The sequence below is a fragment of the Danio aesculapii genome, chromosome 16 (genome assembly GCF_903798145.1).
Source record: "Danio aesculapii chromosome 16, fDanAes4.1, whole genome shotgun sequence".
Taxonomy (NCBI): Eukaryota; Metazoa; Chordata; class Actinopteri; order Cypriniformes; family Danionidae; genus Danio; species Danio aesculapii.
The window spans coordinates 27152320-27169828 of record NC_079450.1 but is presented as its reverse complement, the minus strand read 5'-3'; the positions used below and the strand labels follow the sequence as shown (position 1 = coordinate 27169828).

At 36.8% G+C, this 17509-nt stretch overlaps 1 protein-coding gene across 12 annotated transcripts in view; it reads right to left on the bottom strand.

Moving 5' to 3' along the window:
* The window catches only part of mef2d (myocyte enhancer factor 2d), a 120910-nt gene that overhangs the window by 85277 nt on the left and 18124 nt on the right, over nt 1-17509 (bottom strand). The window contains exon 1 of one of the 12 annotated variants that reach the window (XM_056475363.1): nt 6366-6545. The exons of the other annotated variants lie outside the window; for them this stretch is intronic. The gene's annotated coding sequence lies outside the window, so the exon portion shown is untranslated. Of the gene's footprint in view, nt 1-6365; nt 6546-17509 lie in introns of those variants that run through there. 12 annotated transcript variants of the gene reach the window in all.

Genomic DNA, 17509 nt, shown 5'->3' with positions numbered 1-17509 from the left:
ACGCAGCCCTCTCGTCCATGTGTGGGCATATGGTATTCCGTGAGAGCGTGTATGCGTGTGTAAGCATATCTCCTCCACGGGGTGTGTGTGAGAGAGTCCAGTTTTGTTATCCCTGCCTGTAACTAGAGGCAGAGTAGCCTGGGGCTCGGAGATAAGAGACCTTGCCAGAACTGGGCTTGGACCAGATCCAAAGCTGTGCTGAGAAATCCATCACCTTCCCGGCTCAGAGCGGGAGGTCACCGACTGGGACAGAGAGTTGTTTAATTCAGCCATTTACAGTTTCCGTACATTGGTGCTATACAAAACACCCCATGACCACAGCCGGCAATATCGCAGCTGTCCCGGGGCCAATATAAGCCATTTCAAACAAAAGGATAAAGCGAAGTGTGCAGCTGCGGAAGACTGACGTACTGCGACAGTATAATGGATGTGAATGGTGACCAATATTACAAAAAAAACTGACTATTAAGGCCTCTTTACTAGGGTTGCATACTCAGAGCATATACAGGAATCAGAGAGCGAAATTCAAAACCTTTTAAGACCGTTTTTAAGACTCTTTCCATACATTTTAAGACCTTATAACCACTTTTTAATCGGAAACACTGGCGAGATTTTAGCTTGCAGTATATTTACTAAATGTTAATGTAAGAAATTAATCCAAAACTGAAACATTTTTCATATACTGAATAAAAATTTATTAAATCTAGCTAATTCAGCAGGTTAGTTCCTATAGAACTGCAGAAATATTGGTGTTGCCTATGTATACAAAGCAGTATGATGTCAAATTTAGCAGGATATCTTTGATTTCATAAACTACACAGCATCTCGATATTTTGCAGATTTAATCCAGGCAAACTTTAGCACACACCATACATTGCGAAATCATGAACGACATAAGATTTAATACCTCACAAAATAGCATTAAATTTCTTTACATTGATTTATCAACTTTTAAAACTTTTTAAGACCCCGCGAACACCCTGATAATATATATCGTTTCAGCATCGATATCCCAATGTGAGCATTCAGTCACATTGCAGGATCATATGGTTTATAACAGACCATTTTGCAAGTGTTTTTTTGTGGCCTGTGACTGTATGTGGATTTTTAAAGCATTCAGGCCTAAGAAATTGTACCCTTTGTAACTTTAATACCAATTAATACATTAATAATAATAATTAATAAAAATTAATAACAATTAATTATTAACAAACAACTATATTGATTAATTTGTTAGCGAAGACTATGCAGTATTACTTTGCATTTGATTAGTCAATGTATACCTGAATAGTGTTAGGACTACAAGGACAACAATAAACACTGTTTGTTTTATTTGCACCTTTTTCTTTACTGAATTTATCTATAATAGTAGATTGTTGATTACATTTTTGCAGATGCACTCTCTTAAAGAATCTTCCCAATCTAAAATTATAAATTATTTCCCAATAGAGATATTCAAGTCATCTGGTGAAATTGTATTTATATCGCAATACATAATAATATAAAAATCACAATGTTGGTTTTTTCTCATATTGCGCAGCCCTAATCTTTACACAGGAAAGGCGCCACAGAAACCAAACCTGAAGAAGTATATACATTGTGTTTTTACCCAAACCATTTAACGTGGCTTAGATTCTTTACACTGAATTCCAAGCAGTCACAGAACTGCTTTAGGATTGGCTTAATTCAGCTGTGTAAAGATGACTTTAAAAAGGAAATTATGATTTCATTTCAGCTGTAAACATGAAATTCCATGAAATTAGATGAATAAATCAAAAATAATGCAGTGCACTAGGGCTGGACATTCCAGTGCCCTGATGGTATTTGATCCATTTGGATTGTTGATTCAATTCTCAATTTGATTCAGTGAATGCAGGTTTTATACAAATTGATAATAAAACACTTTCACACATTTTAGGTGCATAGGAAATGACATTTGTGAGGTGTAAAACTGTCCGTGGTTAGTACAAACTGAAACTACAAAGAAAAAAACTTGAATGCCAATTATGAAATTAAAATCAGCACATTTAATTTTCCTAATACTTAATCCTGGTCTTATGGTGCATAAATAAGTTTGCACATGACAGCAAATATATATTAAAAAAAAGCTATTTGAAGTTATTTGTTATAAAGTTTTTTGAAGCATTTAAAACATAAAAGTGCCAGCCGATGCTCATTTATCTGTCATTTTTTACAATAAAACAACTAGTTGAAGGATCACAAAACACCAAAACACGTTTTTTGAGATGTTGACAGTCATATATATGTGCCACGTTGCTAAAAACACTATTAGGACACATATATTTCGCTAAAAAGTGACAATTGGTAGTGTTGTTTAGAGCAATTTAGTTTTTTTGGTTTAAAAAGAAATTTTTAAGCAACGTCACGGCGATGCGATCATTGTGTAAATTCCAGCATGGAGATTGGCTGTACTGGCCGGTACAAAGTAACGGCATTGAGTTTTTAGCACATCTGTTCATTAATTCATGAGATAGACTTTGTTTGAACTAATCAGCACGCTCTATTGTGAACGAGATGCAACTTCATTAATATGCATGATATAGCTTTGAAGGCTCCTTTTACCTGTTACAATTTTCAGAGAGATGCCACGATGTGTTGCCAACCATAATTCAAACAATAGAAGAAGAAGAACTGTTTGGAGATATGGATCGTCAGTGTTGCGTTTATAAGTGTGCCGCAAAGAAGGTTTTGTTTCCAATTCCACACGATAAGAGCACAGCTCGTGTGTTGACCCACATGTGTGGATTACAGTGGTCTGCTAACATACGACAAAAATATATTTGTAAGGTACATTTTTTTATCCGAGACCTTTTTTCAATCTGGAAATGGTGAAATCTGGATTAGCCACTGGTCTTCTTTTAAAAAGACGCGGTTCCAGTTGGTGTTGATTGTCCTCTCTCTACAGATTTGGTAAGTGTGTGATCAATGTTCTTTGTTTATGTTTATTCAGGTGGCAAAGTTAGTATCATCAGCAGCACTATTTAAGTTTTTAAAGACATACCTTAGTCTAAATGATTTAGTTACTAAGTTTAAAGGGGGGTGGAGGTGGAGTTTACGGCCCTTTATAAAGAATTGACTATCAAAATTAAAATCTTCAGCAAATTTCAAAATAAAAGTACATTCACCAAACCAAAATGAACTTGTGAGACTTATTTTGAAATTAACTAAAAATAGCACCGAAGTTTAACATTGGAAGTTTATCAATTGTAAATCTCATGTATTGAGTATTAGCCAGTGCATCTCTTATTTTATAAAAGCAAAATGGCTCACTAATGCTGATTCGGTTATCCTTTAAGCTCAATTCCCAAAACTGTACTGGAGTAGAAGGATCGCAAAAGATTATTATCTTCTGTATGACTCACAAACACACCACACACAAAAAAACAAGCTTGGCTGGTCCAACATGGAGCAACAAAGGTGTTTTGAGGAGACACCCTCATGCTTATTAGTTCTATTTGAGGCGAGTCCTGTTCAAAACATTAGCAGTGGCTAAACTGGGGCAAAAAAAAAAATTGGAGCCCTGTGAGACCCTTCAGCGATTTACTCCAACCTTGGGGTTGTATTGCCAGCACCAACTGCAGGATATTTCCAGCCTGTTGACTCAACCTCCCCACACGGCAGGAACTCACCCTGTCCAATATGGCCACTCGGCTGCTGACCACAGCGCATGATTTCTGTGATTCAACACAGCCGTTTGTCCAGTACACAACATATACTGATGATACCACAGCCTTCCATGCTGAGAGCCGCCACTGGACCTTCTCCAGAAGTGAGGAGATAGGTGGCGTAATGTCTGCCAAACCACAAGCGTAACCCAATCCCTGAGGTGGGGGGAGGGCGGTGGGTACGGCACTGCAAGGACAGCATTTCAGGGGGAGGGGTGTAATGGATCTGTGGTCTTCAGCTTGTGAATCACACCCCTGCTGTCCGTCCCGTCAACTCAAAGCAAATTACAATGTTGAGTTACCAATTTCAGCCTTCCAAAAGGCTTTTTTGTGTGTGTGTCAATCAGGTCATAAAAGTCGTTGAGTCTTTTTCTTTCAGACTCATTTGCCAAACAAAATACTTAGTGCACCATAGTTGTTTGGTGTGTTATCTACAGTTCTATAGGCTGTTGTTTACCCCTGCTTATCGTTTCTAGCATCAGTGTGGACAATGTGGTCAAACTTGTCAGTTTACAGCATCACCACACGGCCCAACAGACCAGAGTGCAAAACTCTCAGGCTACTGCATGAGTCTGCAAATACCGACATGCTAGCTAACATGCTGTTCTCAGGTCAGGTAAATCCTTACCCGTCTCACCCACCATGACCCCAGTTTACTGCTTAAGGTCTTTGGCAAGCACACACACCTTCCCTTACAGCATAACGCTGGTGACATCAATGTGACAATTGGAAAAGAGGGTGTGTTGACAATAGTTCGTCATAACCACGTCACATTTATTATTATTTTTTTGTAAGAGATAGGTTACACAACAACACAAAAGCTTTTTTTAAGGTTCAAACAAAAGATAAACTTGTTGGTTCAGTAGTATATCAAAATTACAATCAGAAGACAAGACAGACAAGGAAAAGATGTCATTCGTGTTTCTATAGCAAGGTTGAAAAGGAAACTAGCGCAAAGTTATGCTGGAAAACGAGACACAACAACCTGATTTGCCACAACATTCACAGCCATAAACATACCTAATGATATTTCTTTTCCTGGTAATATTGACACACGTCAAATATAAAACCCTTCAAAACTAATGTTTCTGTCTGAATCTACAAGACTCACCTGAAAAATTAAATGAATCATTACTTTTCCAGTAAATATTAGTTATGGCATTTTTAGGAAACTTTTCAATTCAAATATTATTCAAATAAAGGCTGATTTCTACTTCTGCAACTACGCATAGCACAAGCTCTGTGATTGGTCGGCTTGGTACTGATGAGCGTGGGTGGTGCTGAGAGCCGCGAGTACGAGGGGGGGTGGGGGGTTGGGGGTAATCCGTCCCCCTCACTTTAACAGACAGACCATTTAGAAACAGGTGATTTATAATTATATGAACATATGATCTCATACAGCCGTCCCCCACACTTTTAAAATGTCCGCTACGGCCCTGTTTACAAGTGTCGAGTCCAGTGAAAGAGCTCCAGATGGAAACTTTTGTTTTGTGTTTACCTTATAATTAAAGTTGTTGCATGTCCGCCAGTTCACGTCTCTGAATGAGCGAGTTTTAGCTACTTGTAGTGTTCAAAAAAACAAAATACCCGAGAAGAAAATTGACACAGAGGAACATAAAAACCTACTGCCAGCTAGTGTTACGAAAGTGTTATTGCAGAGCAACACAAACAGCATGCAGAAGTATAAATGCACATCTATGCGCAAGGCATGCGTCGTGGATCACTACGATCACTCGAGGCAGAAGTATAAATCAACACTGGAGCATTTGTAATTATCAGCCTCTCTCTACTGTGTAAATATCACTTCTTATTTTTTCATCAAAACCATACTATTATCCTTGAATGATAGGTCTGCTCACAGAATGGCACAGAATTATATTAGTGAACAGTAGTAAGCAATGTCAGAATTTCTCCCGATGGACAAGAGAAATCACAAATTTGGCATTTCTCATTTATTTAAAGACTTTAATGATCAGATTTAATATGGTAAAACTAAAAATAATCTTTAAAAAGTCTGTTTGAGTCATTATTATACACAACCATTCAAAAGTTCTGTCCTTTTTTTTTTTTTGAGATTATTCCAAATATTTTTAAAAAGTTTCATGCTCACCAACCAAGCCATCATATATCGTGAAATATTATTACACTGTAACTTATTTTAATGCTTTCTAATATGCTAATAATTGGTTCATCAAAAACAATTTCTTATTATTATCATCAATGTTAAATCAGCTGCTTAACATTTTTATTTTATAGTTCACACACAGCATAACAAAATCCAACAGAATTCCTATTCAAACATACCGAAAGTAAAGTGTACAGTGACAAGAGTGCACAAAAAGCAAGAGAAAGAGATTGAGAGAGGCAGACAGATATGTGAACTGCTCTGTGTGTGTAGAGTGAAGCTGTCATGCAGTACAGCACATGGTCCTGTCACACCACACCACTCTTCAACGCTCGGAAATACCCTGAAGGCAACACATTGTTCATGTCAACCTGATGCCTTAGTGACGTTTACGGAATATACAAATCTACAAAAACAAACTAGTAAACTATTTTAGGACGTCACGGGGCTCTATTTCTGTCACATTCCATTATTTTAGCAGAAACCAAAGAAGTGTGAAACTAAATAAAACAACTCTTAACGTCAAACTGGAATTACATTAAGCTCTTTCTTACCCCTTTTAAGTGAAGATGAACAAAAAGCCTTTCGATATGATCCTCACAAGTTCCTTTGCGCTGACTCAATGAAGCAATTAATAAAATCCAAGTGGACTGCAGCGTAGCTCGTCCCGTGACCTATGCCTGGCTGACAGTGGAGACCAGTACAGCAATGAGCCTCTAATGCCGAGCGCTTAGACCCCTCTCAGATCCCCCACCCTCACCCTTTGCCCTAATATGCCTTTAGCAACTGCCTTCAATCCATCAGTGTCTTTGAATGTAATTGAGAGGGTGGATGGGTGTCAGGATTGGGACGCTTGTCACAACGTCAGATCCTCTGTTCTCCTGCCTGTACATGTGTGTGTTAAATGTAGTGGCAGCTGCCTACACACCTTTTGTTCTGACACCCCCTTGCGACAACTATGCTGTCACAGCTGTAGGAAATTCAAGTTTTCAGGTCCAAAGCTGCTGCAGGCGACACCCCACGCCGGAGCGTCTTCCAAAAAATGATGCACACTACTTTTACATTTAGGGTACATTTACATGACAACGATACTGGTAGAGAAACACAACATAGTCAAAACGATTCAATGTATTGTACGTGTTAGGCCAGTAGTGGGCGATGTTACTCAGTATCTTGAGCAGAACAAACGGTTATGTAATCGGTCTAAATTGCATACTTCTTTACAATATAGTACAGTGACCCCTTGCTACAATGCGGTTCACCTTTCATGGCCTCGCAGTTTTAATTTTTCGCATCAACTTTTTTTTGCAGCCTATTGTACGTTCTGATTGGCTGTAAACCATTTTTAATCAATCTTCTCCGTGTCTCCTGTACAGTATAGAATGTGTTCAGATTGCGAAATTAACATAACTCTTAAAATCGATAGCAGTGTGAGTTTCAATAAGTATGCAAAAAGAGTTGTAACTGTCCGCAGCAGGACAATCGTAAAGAGGGTCGCAGAGCGGATGCGCCACGATGCACCATGCAAACATAGGTTTATATCAGGGAACGCGCACAGGCACCGTAAGTAGATGGCTGTCTGCGGTGCCCAGCTAAGACTCAGGATACTGTTCATATTTGTGCCGCCCTACAGAGCGCCATCTGAATAATTTAATTTGAAATAACATGCGAATGTGCGCGTCCGGTGTGTGTTACTTCCAACTATCATGTGCACGGCACATCCTGTGTCCCTTAAGGATGGAGTCTGCTTTCAATTTTGGATCAGTGACTGCAGAAAAAAGAACATTACACTGGATGAATGTTTTCGCCTGACAACAGGTTTTGATCTTTGGTTTCATTCTGGAACTTACTGGACTTCTGGAATATACTGGACGTATTTTTCTATACAAGTCTGAGAGTGTTCAATCAAGAGAGAAAAGTCTGAAAATGCCTGTCTGAGAAAAGTGTATAAAGTGTGCAGTGAGGGGTTTTACAGCCTTAAAACATCTATAATAATAGTAAAAAATAAAGCTGACTACTTTGCAGATTTCGCTTATTGCGGGATATTTTCAGAAAGTAACTCCCGCAATACCACTGCATATCCAAATTCATAGCATTTGAAAAACAGTTGAAAAGTCCCTGGAAGATCCAAAACTTCCACTTAAGATGCTTTCACACCTAGAGTTTTGTTTCAGAACCTGGCGTGTTTCCCCAGTTAGCGCACTTCGTTTGGCATATGTGAATCCTGCAATCGCACTTTATTCCACGGCAAAACAATCAGTCCAAAAATCGCCTGAATGAGGTGGTCTCGGTTCGATTGAAACAAACTCTGGACCAGATCGATTGTAGTGAGAAAGCAATATGATCCAATGAACTAATGAACCAGGCTACATCACAGTGTCTTGGTTTATCTGTTATTTCTCTCTGTAATGTAAAGCCTATAATGCATACTTATAGCCAACGGCTATGTATAAGAAAGTCTTATCTCTGATTTATATTTGGTGACGATGTCTGTGGGTGCCATATTCAAAATTAAAGCAATACTGTAACAAGTTTAATCCCTGTTTCGAAACAAAACCCTGAGATTCTAAAGTGCACATGATCCAATGGTTACTTTACTATACAAATAGTCCAAAAATTATAAATGGACTTAAAGTGACGCAACTTGCTGCACACAGATTATACTATTATGACAATACAATGGATGTAGCATGTTGTAATTTAATGAATACTGCTCATTATTCATACTATGCAAAACATTATATTAAATATTGTTTCTAACCATCGTTAAGTAAGTTCTAATTCAAACGTAGTACCTAGTCAGTCAGCAATTTTTGGTGTGATACTGATGAATTCATTCTTAAGTACTTCCCATCCCAATGGACCAAACACGCAACACGTAACAGAAAACTTTTTCTTCATTTTCCACAGTTCATTTTTTGAAAATAAAATCAGCTTGATTGCGTTTTGCTTTTGAAACAAGTTTAGAAAAACTCAAGATTTCCAAAAGGTTTCCAAATATAAAGACTTAACAGTTATTAGATTCAACCATAATTTCCAAATCAGTACATCCCATAGACCTACTAATTTCAGCAAGATTCTGAAGTGTGCATTCAATGTACATTACACAATCCTATGAGGCCATGGAAGAGGAATCATAAATGGCAGTAAAGCAATAAAAGACCCAAATGACAGTAACGACATGGCAGATGAATTATGTCTAAACGTATTTTCTTTTTATTTGTCATGAAGTAAGCTGCAATTCAAACATGGCACATACTGAGGCATATATTATTCCAGATGCATTAAAAATGTACTGTTAATGAAATGTTCAAAGTAGCAATGACCTGTTGCTTTCAAACCTACGGTCCTTCAGAAAAACAAACAAAAAAAGAACGAACCTCAACATTCCTGACCTCAAACTCTCAGGAGGGCTGTGGGAATGGAAAGGCTGTGGGTCTGTAAAATTGCAACGTCAAGAGGAGTGACAAAAAACGTTTTAGGCACAAATCACAAACTGTCAGTGAACATGTTACAGGTCAAGAAGATAGTACTGGATACTGTGGTTTCTCAAGACAAGTAACTTACATGGATACATGTTTTGGAGGAATAATCTGAGCCTCCCTATGCTACATCAAGCTGGAAGGCTGTTAAACATCTTAAATGCAACGAACCAGGGCTAAAATTAAGAAGATAAAATTGCCAGAATAACAAATACATTGACTGGTCATCAGTCTGCGAAGATCCTGTTTCCTTTTTAACTCACCATTGCTGTTTTTATAGAGAAAAAATGGCAAATACTCAGGTTTAGAAAGTAGAATAAAATATAATAACACTGCCCAACATGCTTCATTACAATGGAGGAATACTGTATTATATTCTGAATATTGAGATCAAGTGTTTACTGAATTTATGAAGTTATATTATATATTAAATATCTTATCTTTTTAAAAGAAAAAGTTTATAAGAAACACAAGAAAAACATCCAAATTATTGGTCTTATTGAGGCAGAAGAAGAAAGTCATTACTGTTGAGGCATGATTTGTACTACAATTGAGTTTGGACTATGATACCTTTTGTTAATTCTTACATTATCTTATGGCAATATTGCAATGCAAACTCATTTTAATGCTTCTGAAAATAAACTAAAGATGACTTTACACATGATATGAGTAAAGAGAGTTTAGTTTCCCCTATTTCTGAAACATCATATAAATACAAAGTCCGGTAGAAACATAAAATCAGGAAGATGATTCAAGGAATATAGTTCCATGTATAAGGTGTGGGCTGAAAGCAAACGTCAGTTACTCCATCAGGTCTTTCCATATCCCATTTCAAAGAAAAAGCACTGTCATAAAAAGCATTTCCATACCAGGAACAGCTGCTGGCTTGTGGCCTTTTAACCAACCAGACCAAATAACTGATCAAGCACAGTCCTATTCAAATGACTTGAGGTCAGTAGACAAATATCCCTTTTTCCTAACAGTACTTCAACATTTCAGATGTCCGTCAGTGAAATCATCCAACAGAACCATCTGAAGCACAAATTAAATTATGCTTTAATATAACAGCAACATGCTATAAAAGAATCACGCTGTGATATCTAAAATGTTCTGCGATTCAGAGAAACGTGCTATCTGGACAGACAGATACAGCTAAAGGTTAAATGTCAAGAGAAGCTTGATGAGTCCTAACAGTCAATGCAACCTGCTTCTCTATTCCCAAGTCCTTCAGCTGCCACTTGAAAAGATGGTGCCACAATATGAAATAATTTCCTCTGACCCTTCAAAGAACACTTAAACAGGCACAAGCCAAAGCATGTGTCAAACCATGATGCATTTCAAATCAGTGAAGCTAACCAGAGTTTAGTTCAGATTTACAAAGACAAAACACTTACAAATGAAATGTTTTAAGGAAAAACTGGAGTAGTCAGTATAAAACTTGAAAAAACAAGCCCAAGATGTTATCAAGAAATTGGTTTTCTTTAGCCGCTTTTAGCAAGTTGCTATATGTATTTTGCACACCACACATTCTCCATGGCACCATTTACACCTGAAATTAACATGAAATTTCTGTGCTGTGATCAACACATTTGATGAAGGTGTGAATGTAAATGTGTTTTACAATAAAATCTCTTTCGATTCAAACCATGTTTGTTTGTCTGTTTTAACATCTATATTTATTCATTTACATATGCTAAGCATAATATTAAAACTTTGTCAGAAGTTATAAGGATACAATTAATCTATGTTAGGGTTAATAACCAATATACAAAACCGATTTAAACAACCGATTGATAAATTTCTAAAGAATTAATTTAAGTATTTAGTTTAGAATTAATAACAAGTATTTACAAAGTATAGTGCGGACAATTTGCGGACGATTTGGCAAAATGTACTCAGACTAAACATCTACGTTTTGTGATAATTTAACAGTCTGTTGACATTCATTAATTTAGTTATTTGCATAACTAAATAGACCAATCTGTTTTCCTCTGTGAAAATGTAATGTTATTTTACACAACATAACATGACGTAAACATGACGCAACATGATGTAACGTAACGTAACATAACATAACGGAACATGATGTAATGTAACAACGGAACATGATGTAAAATACGTAACGTAACATGATGTAACGTAATATAACATAACATAACAATGTAAAGTAACATAACATAACGTAACATAACGTGACGTAACATGATATAACAACATAACATAAAGTATCGTTACATTACATAACAACATAACATAACATAACATAACATAACAACGTAAAGTATCGTAACGCAATGATGTAACATGATGTAACGTAACATAACATAACGGAACATGATGTAATGTAACAACGGAACATGATGTAAAATACGTAACGTAACATGATGTAACATAATATAACATAACAATGTAAAGTAACATGAAGTAAAGTAACATAACAACGTAACATAACGTGACGTAACATGATGTAACAACATAACATAACGTATTGTAACATAACATAACAACATAACATAACGTAAAGTATCGTAACGCAATGATGTAACATTATGTAATGTAACATAACATAACGTAACGCAACCTAAAATAACGTAACATGATGTAACATAAAATAACGTAACAACGTAACAAAACATAACATAATATAAAATAACATAACGTAACATGATGTAAAGTAACCTAACGCAACATAACATGATATGATGTAACGTAACATAGTATAACATAACGGAATGGAACAAAACGTAATGGGACAAAATGTAGCAAGACAAAATGTAACAAGACAAAACGTAACATGACAAACTGCAGTCAGACTAAATTGATAAGTCTTAAAACCAAGACATTTGACATAAACGTAAAATAAAAATTTTTTATGTTAATCCTTGAATGGCATTTGTTCACAAGCTTTAATTTAATTTAATTTAATTATACAAACTGACAGCAATTTATACTGCACAATCATCATGGGTTTCCCTCATAATTTAGATGTGTTTAGACAGGTTAATTATTATTTCCAAATATTGGAAATGAGCATGAGCAATTAAATCAACCATTTTCAAGAATTACAAAAACATTGCCTGACATATATCATGCAGACCAAGCAGATATCAATGCCATTTTCCACATGCTGCCCTGATCATAGTCTAAAACGTTCAAGGACACAAATAAACGTCCATTTCAACTGTATAACAAAGAGTCATCAGCAGTCAGCAAGAGGTGATGTCTCGTCTCTACACTGTTTTCAAAGGTGAGGAGTGATGGGGCTCTGGTGTTAAAAAACGTATTCATAAAAGGTATTAAACAAGAGATAAGCGGCCCACACACACAGATTCTGCCATCCTATAGAACACTAAAAGGAACTCACTCTCTCTCAAACACACATACGCTTCTCAGAAACAGCTGACGTTTCAACAGGCAACAGCTGACAGGCTACAGGTGGGAAGAGCACAACCTCTTTAACCCTATACATCCTCTCAACCCCCAACACACAGCCCTTGTTCTCATCCGCACACACACACTCACACCTGTTAGTTAGTACCATGCAGGAACTAAGATAAAGCCTTCCTCCACCACAGCTTATGTATTTGTGATGTCGGCTCGGCCTCCCCGTCTCCCTCTCCGTTTCCTCCACGCAGCGAGTCTCCTTGTTCTGTCAGCGTCTTTGAAAACCTCAGCAAATGTTTCTATTCTCTGTGTGTGTGCAGCAAGCAAAATGTTCAGACGGCAACAGAAACGGGGTCACGTGTGTCGGACATGCCAGGCTTCAGAAGGAATGCATTATTACTCCGCAACTGAAAACAGCTTTTGTCTAATAAATGTAAATTGGTCCTTGAAAAGAAAAATGTGCCTGAGTATCTTTTGTTAGAGATGCCCCATTACTGATATTGTGTTTTGTATGGCTGACATTATGACTGTGTAAACTGATTTGCACATTTATTTATCCACGGGTTGTCTGATTTCATGTTTGACTCTGCTAATATGTTTAACTCTGCTAATAACAAACAAACAATCTTAAAAACCAAAAGAACTGCTTCCAAAATCGCCTACTACTCCTACGCCTACTAGTAGGTACTGCATTTGAATTTAAATGTACTACTCGACCGTTAGAAAAGTATGTTCTATACAGTATGAATGTCAGTAGTATGAATGGAACACGGCTGTACTACATCCGCCATTTTGTCATCATCACGTGACCTACCCGCATCAGTTGCGTCGCTTCACTCCCATTCATGAATTCTCTCATGAAGCATTATGGGATAGTGTAGTGTCCATCGGATGCGCACTTCAGAATCTCGTCAGAAGTGCTAGGTCCTCCGGGAACTTCTCGGATGCTGTTTTTTTTTTTATTCGAACATACTACTCGGCTCGCATATGTTTTTTAATGCACTATATAGTATGGAAGTATATGATTTTGGACGCAGCTAAGGTCTTTATTGGGAGTCGTGGTTCCATGAAGAACCGTTAATAATAATAATAATAATAATAAAACCTTTTAAGGCTGCACAATATACCAAATCATGATATTGTTATCATGATAGTACTTTATGCAATACAATGTTTCCCCTAGGTTTACAACTTTGGGGGAGGAGTGGTCTAAAATGTCAACATTAAAAGATTTTAAGGCATCTTTTCTCAATTTTACAGCAATTATGCAACAAATCTGTTTCTAAAGACAACATTATTATTATAGATGGGCCGATTAATCGGAAAGTAATCGAAATCGACATTCAGAATCTGTAATGAACCGATCTGTGTGACTATGATCTAATTTTTCCAAGTTAATTTTTTCAATTACTTTCCCTACAATAGAGTCTCTGTTAATGCTGAATTATACTTTAATTATATTTTAATTTATACTTATTATATTATTATAATATTATACTCCTGCCAAGAGCTTGTGTACAGTTCGGCACAGCCTTTGCATACCAACCCACCTCTCAAAAAAATATACTTACACGTTACAACGTGTAGCGCAAGCTTTGTGATTTGTCAGTTTGGCCGTGGTGACGATGATAGGTGGCGCAGAGAGTCGGGTTTTAGGCAATGTGTGTTTTAATTTCAGTTGTTCAGCGTAGATGTTCAATAAATAATGATAGATAATAAATAGTGTGTGTTTTAATTAGTTTAAATGTTCAGTTAATTGAGATTTTGATTTTAACCAAATCGCCCAGCCCTAATTATTATTATTGTCTATTTAGAGCAATACATTATATTTATTCGGATCTGTACTTGTCTTATATGCTATTATGAAAATATAATTCCTTTACATCTGTTCATCAAATTAATGTAAGAGTTGCTTTCTATTGTATATTTTCATTAAGAATCAGATGGGACATTAAAACTTTCATTGGCGTCAATGGCGTAGTGGTTTGTGCGTCGACACATGGCACTCCTGTGTTCACAGTGGCCCAAGTTTGATTCCTACTTCGAGGTCCTATGCCGATCCTTCCCCTCTCTCTGCTCCCCAAGCTTACCTGTCTATACTCTCTACTGTTCAATTAATTACAGGTGAAACCCCCCCGAAAAAATTTCTATAAAAAAAGTTGGCCATTTTAAGTAGCCTTAAAATAATAACGAAATTAGGTAAAATAATTAAATATTAGGTATTAAAACAACAAAAATAGTTTTCTGTTATGTTTAGTCAAGATTAAAACAAAAGAAATGTTTTAAAGTAAATCAAGTCATTAATGTTTTTTGATGGCTATTTAAACACGTTAATGGAAATGTGTGTGTATGTGTGTGTGAAAGAGACAGAGAGAATGCTTATGACAACAAACTGCATCTGTGAGATCTTTCAGAAGCTTTGCGATTGATACAATGGCTTTAGCTGAATACACGTTGCCATAACGTCATGATGTGGGTCACACACACACAAAAGTAAATAAATACCACAACTTGCGCACTAGACGTGAATTCTGTATGCTCACGACAACACATTGTGCTGTGATAATTAGCTTCTATTTGCCTGTTTGCATTGATTTTATGTCATTTACTCACGTGAATAAACACAAATAATTCAGTGTTTGATGCAAACCAAGCATAAAAGCGGGATTTAGTTACTTTTGCTGGGCCCAGGTGATTTCTATCTGGCTGATGTTGTAAATAATTGTAAAAAAACATGGGGCACTTTTGTTTGTTTAATAAAAGAATGTATAAATCTGTTCTGTAGGAAAAAACTTTACCATTTGTTACGCTTATTGCGCTTATTTTATGCATTGGTTCAATCAGATGGGACCTCACTATCTTTATCCCGACCTCCCCAATAGCTGCTGTTCTGCTATTGGCTGGAGCAGCTGAAAGGTGAACCCAGAGGTAAAAAAATAAATACTTATGGCGGAATCAAAACAAAAGAGGGAAATGACAACAGCCAATCAGAGTCAGAATATCTTCTGAGGTTTACACTCATTCATAGTGTTTTAAAGATTAAATGTTTGACACCTTAACATGAATTAGAATGAATTAAATCTGAAAATGATCTTTTACCCGTTTATTTTAATATCCTTAAATAATTTTGAACAAATATGAACACAAATATCTTCATTTGTTTTCCAAAGATGAATGAAAAGTGTTACAGGTTTGGAATATGAGGGTGAGTTATTAATGACAGCATTTTGGGGTAAACGAAATTTTAATTAGAGCGAGATGAGGATCTAAAATGTCAAAAAAAAAAAAAAAAAACACAAAAACAGATCAAAAGAGATTTGAAGAGAGTGAAGTCATGTATAAAGACATGTAGATATAAAAGAGCTTTGAAAATCAACCAGCATATGAAATTTAACGAACGAGAGACTGAAACTGGAGTGCTAAATATTCAGCTTTGCCATCACAAAAATAAATTCCCTTCAAAAATGAAGCAGTAACGATCAAATTTTACCAATTTTTAATATTATAATTTTTTTTGTGATTTTATAAGTGATGAGTGGGTGTCACGGTGGCGCAGTGGATAGCATGATCGCCTCACAGCAAGAAGGTTGCTGGTTCGAGCCCCATTTGGCATTTCTGTGTGGAATTTGCTTGTTCTCCCCATGTTCGCGTGGGTTTCCTCCTGGTGCTCCGGTTTCTCCCACAGTCCAAAGACATGCGGTATAGGTAAATTGAATTAGCTAAATTGGCCGTAGTGTATGAGTGTGAATGCAAGACATTATGGATGTTTCCCAGTGTTGGGTAGTGGCTAAAAGGGCATCCACCGCGTTAAACATATGCTGATAAGTTGGCGGTTCATTCCGCTGTGACGACCCCTGATAAATAAAGGGACTAAGCCAAAAGGTAAATTAATGAATGAATGAAGTGGTGAGCATAAAACATTACAAACAGCTCATCCTGTAACCATTTTTTTCCTGTAACCAAGCTCCACAGTTTAACATGACAGTCATACCCACTAACAACTAGGAAACAGCTCTGACAAAAATTCTATCTCTCTCTCTCTCTCAAAAAAAAAAAAAGTCTCTAAAAATATTCAAATTCAAACGTAGACAACACAAAACATGTATCAAAGACTTCCAGCCTTTTAAAAAAAAGCTCTGTAACATATTCCACTAAAGCACTTCATAAAGACTTACAAAGTAGAAGACAACCAAAAGAAGAGAGGGAATAAAAAAGAGAAAGAAAAGCGCTGCCCTCAAGATGGACTGTAGGAGTGCTTATGTAGCATTTAAATAATATAAACATTGGCTGTAATCCCCAGAAGAAAACATGTAGTGGTTAAGATTCACAAAATCCTTGCTGAAGGCAGATCATGGAAAAGATGCGTAAACATTCACGTGTAAGCAAGCGTGTGGGATAAGAAAAAAGAGAGATGGCTGAGAAAAGAAAACACAGATATTTCATTAATCAATTAAATCCACCTCATGAAACTCAAACATTAACATGAGGTAATGTTTTATCCACATCTACAAATAAATATCCTTTGGCCAGATCCGACTGACCGACTGAGCCTTGTTGTTTCAAGTGCACGATTGCTTTCAGAGCTCCATCTGAGAGAAGCGTGCATATTCACATGAGTAAACACTCACAAACACTCATACACACGCACACTAAGTGTGTCACATTGGAAGGAGAAAGAGGGGATTTTTTTCTTCTTCTCCTTGTCCCTCCTCCTCCTGGCATATTTCCCGGCTCTCCATACTGCTGCCTGCATCTCCTGTGATGAGAAGAGGCCAGCCAGCAATCTTCCATTAAAACATGGCGGAGATCGGCCATACTGAGCCTCAAGAGTG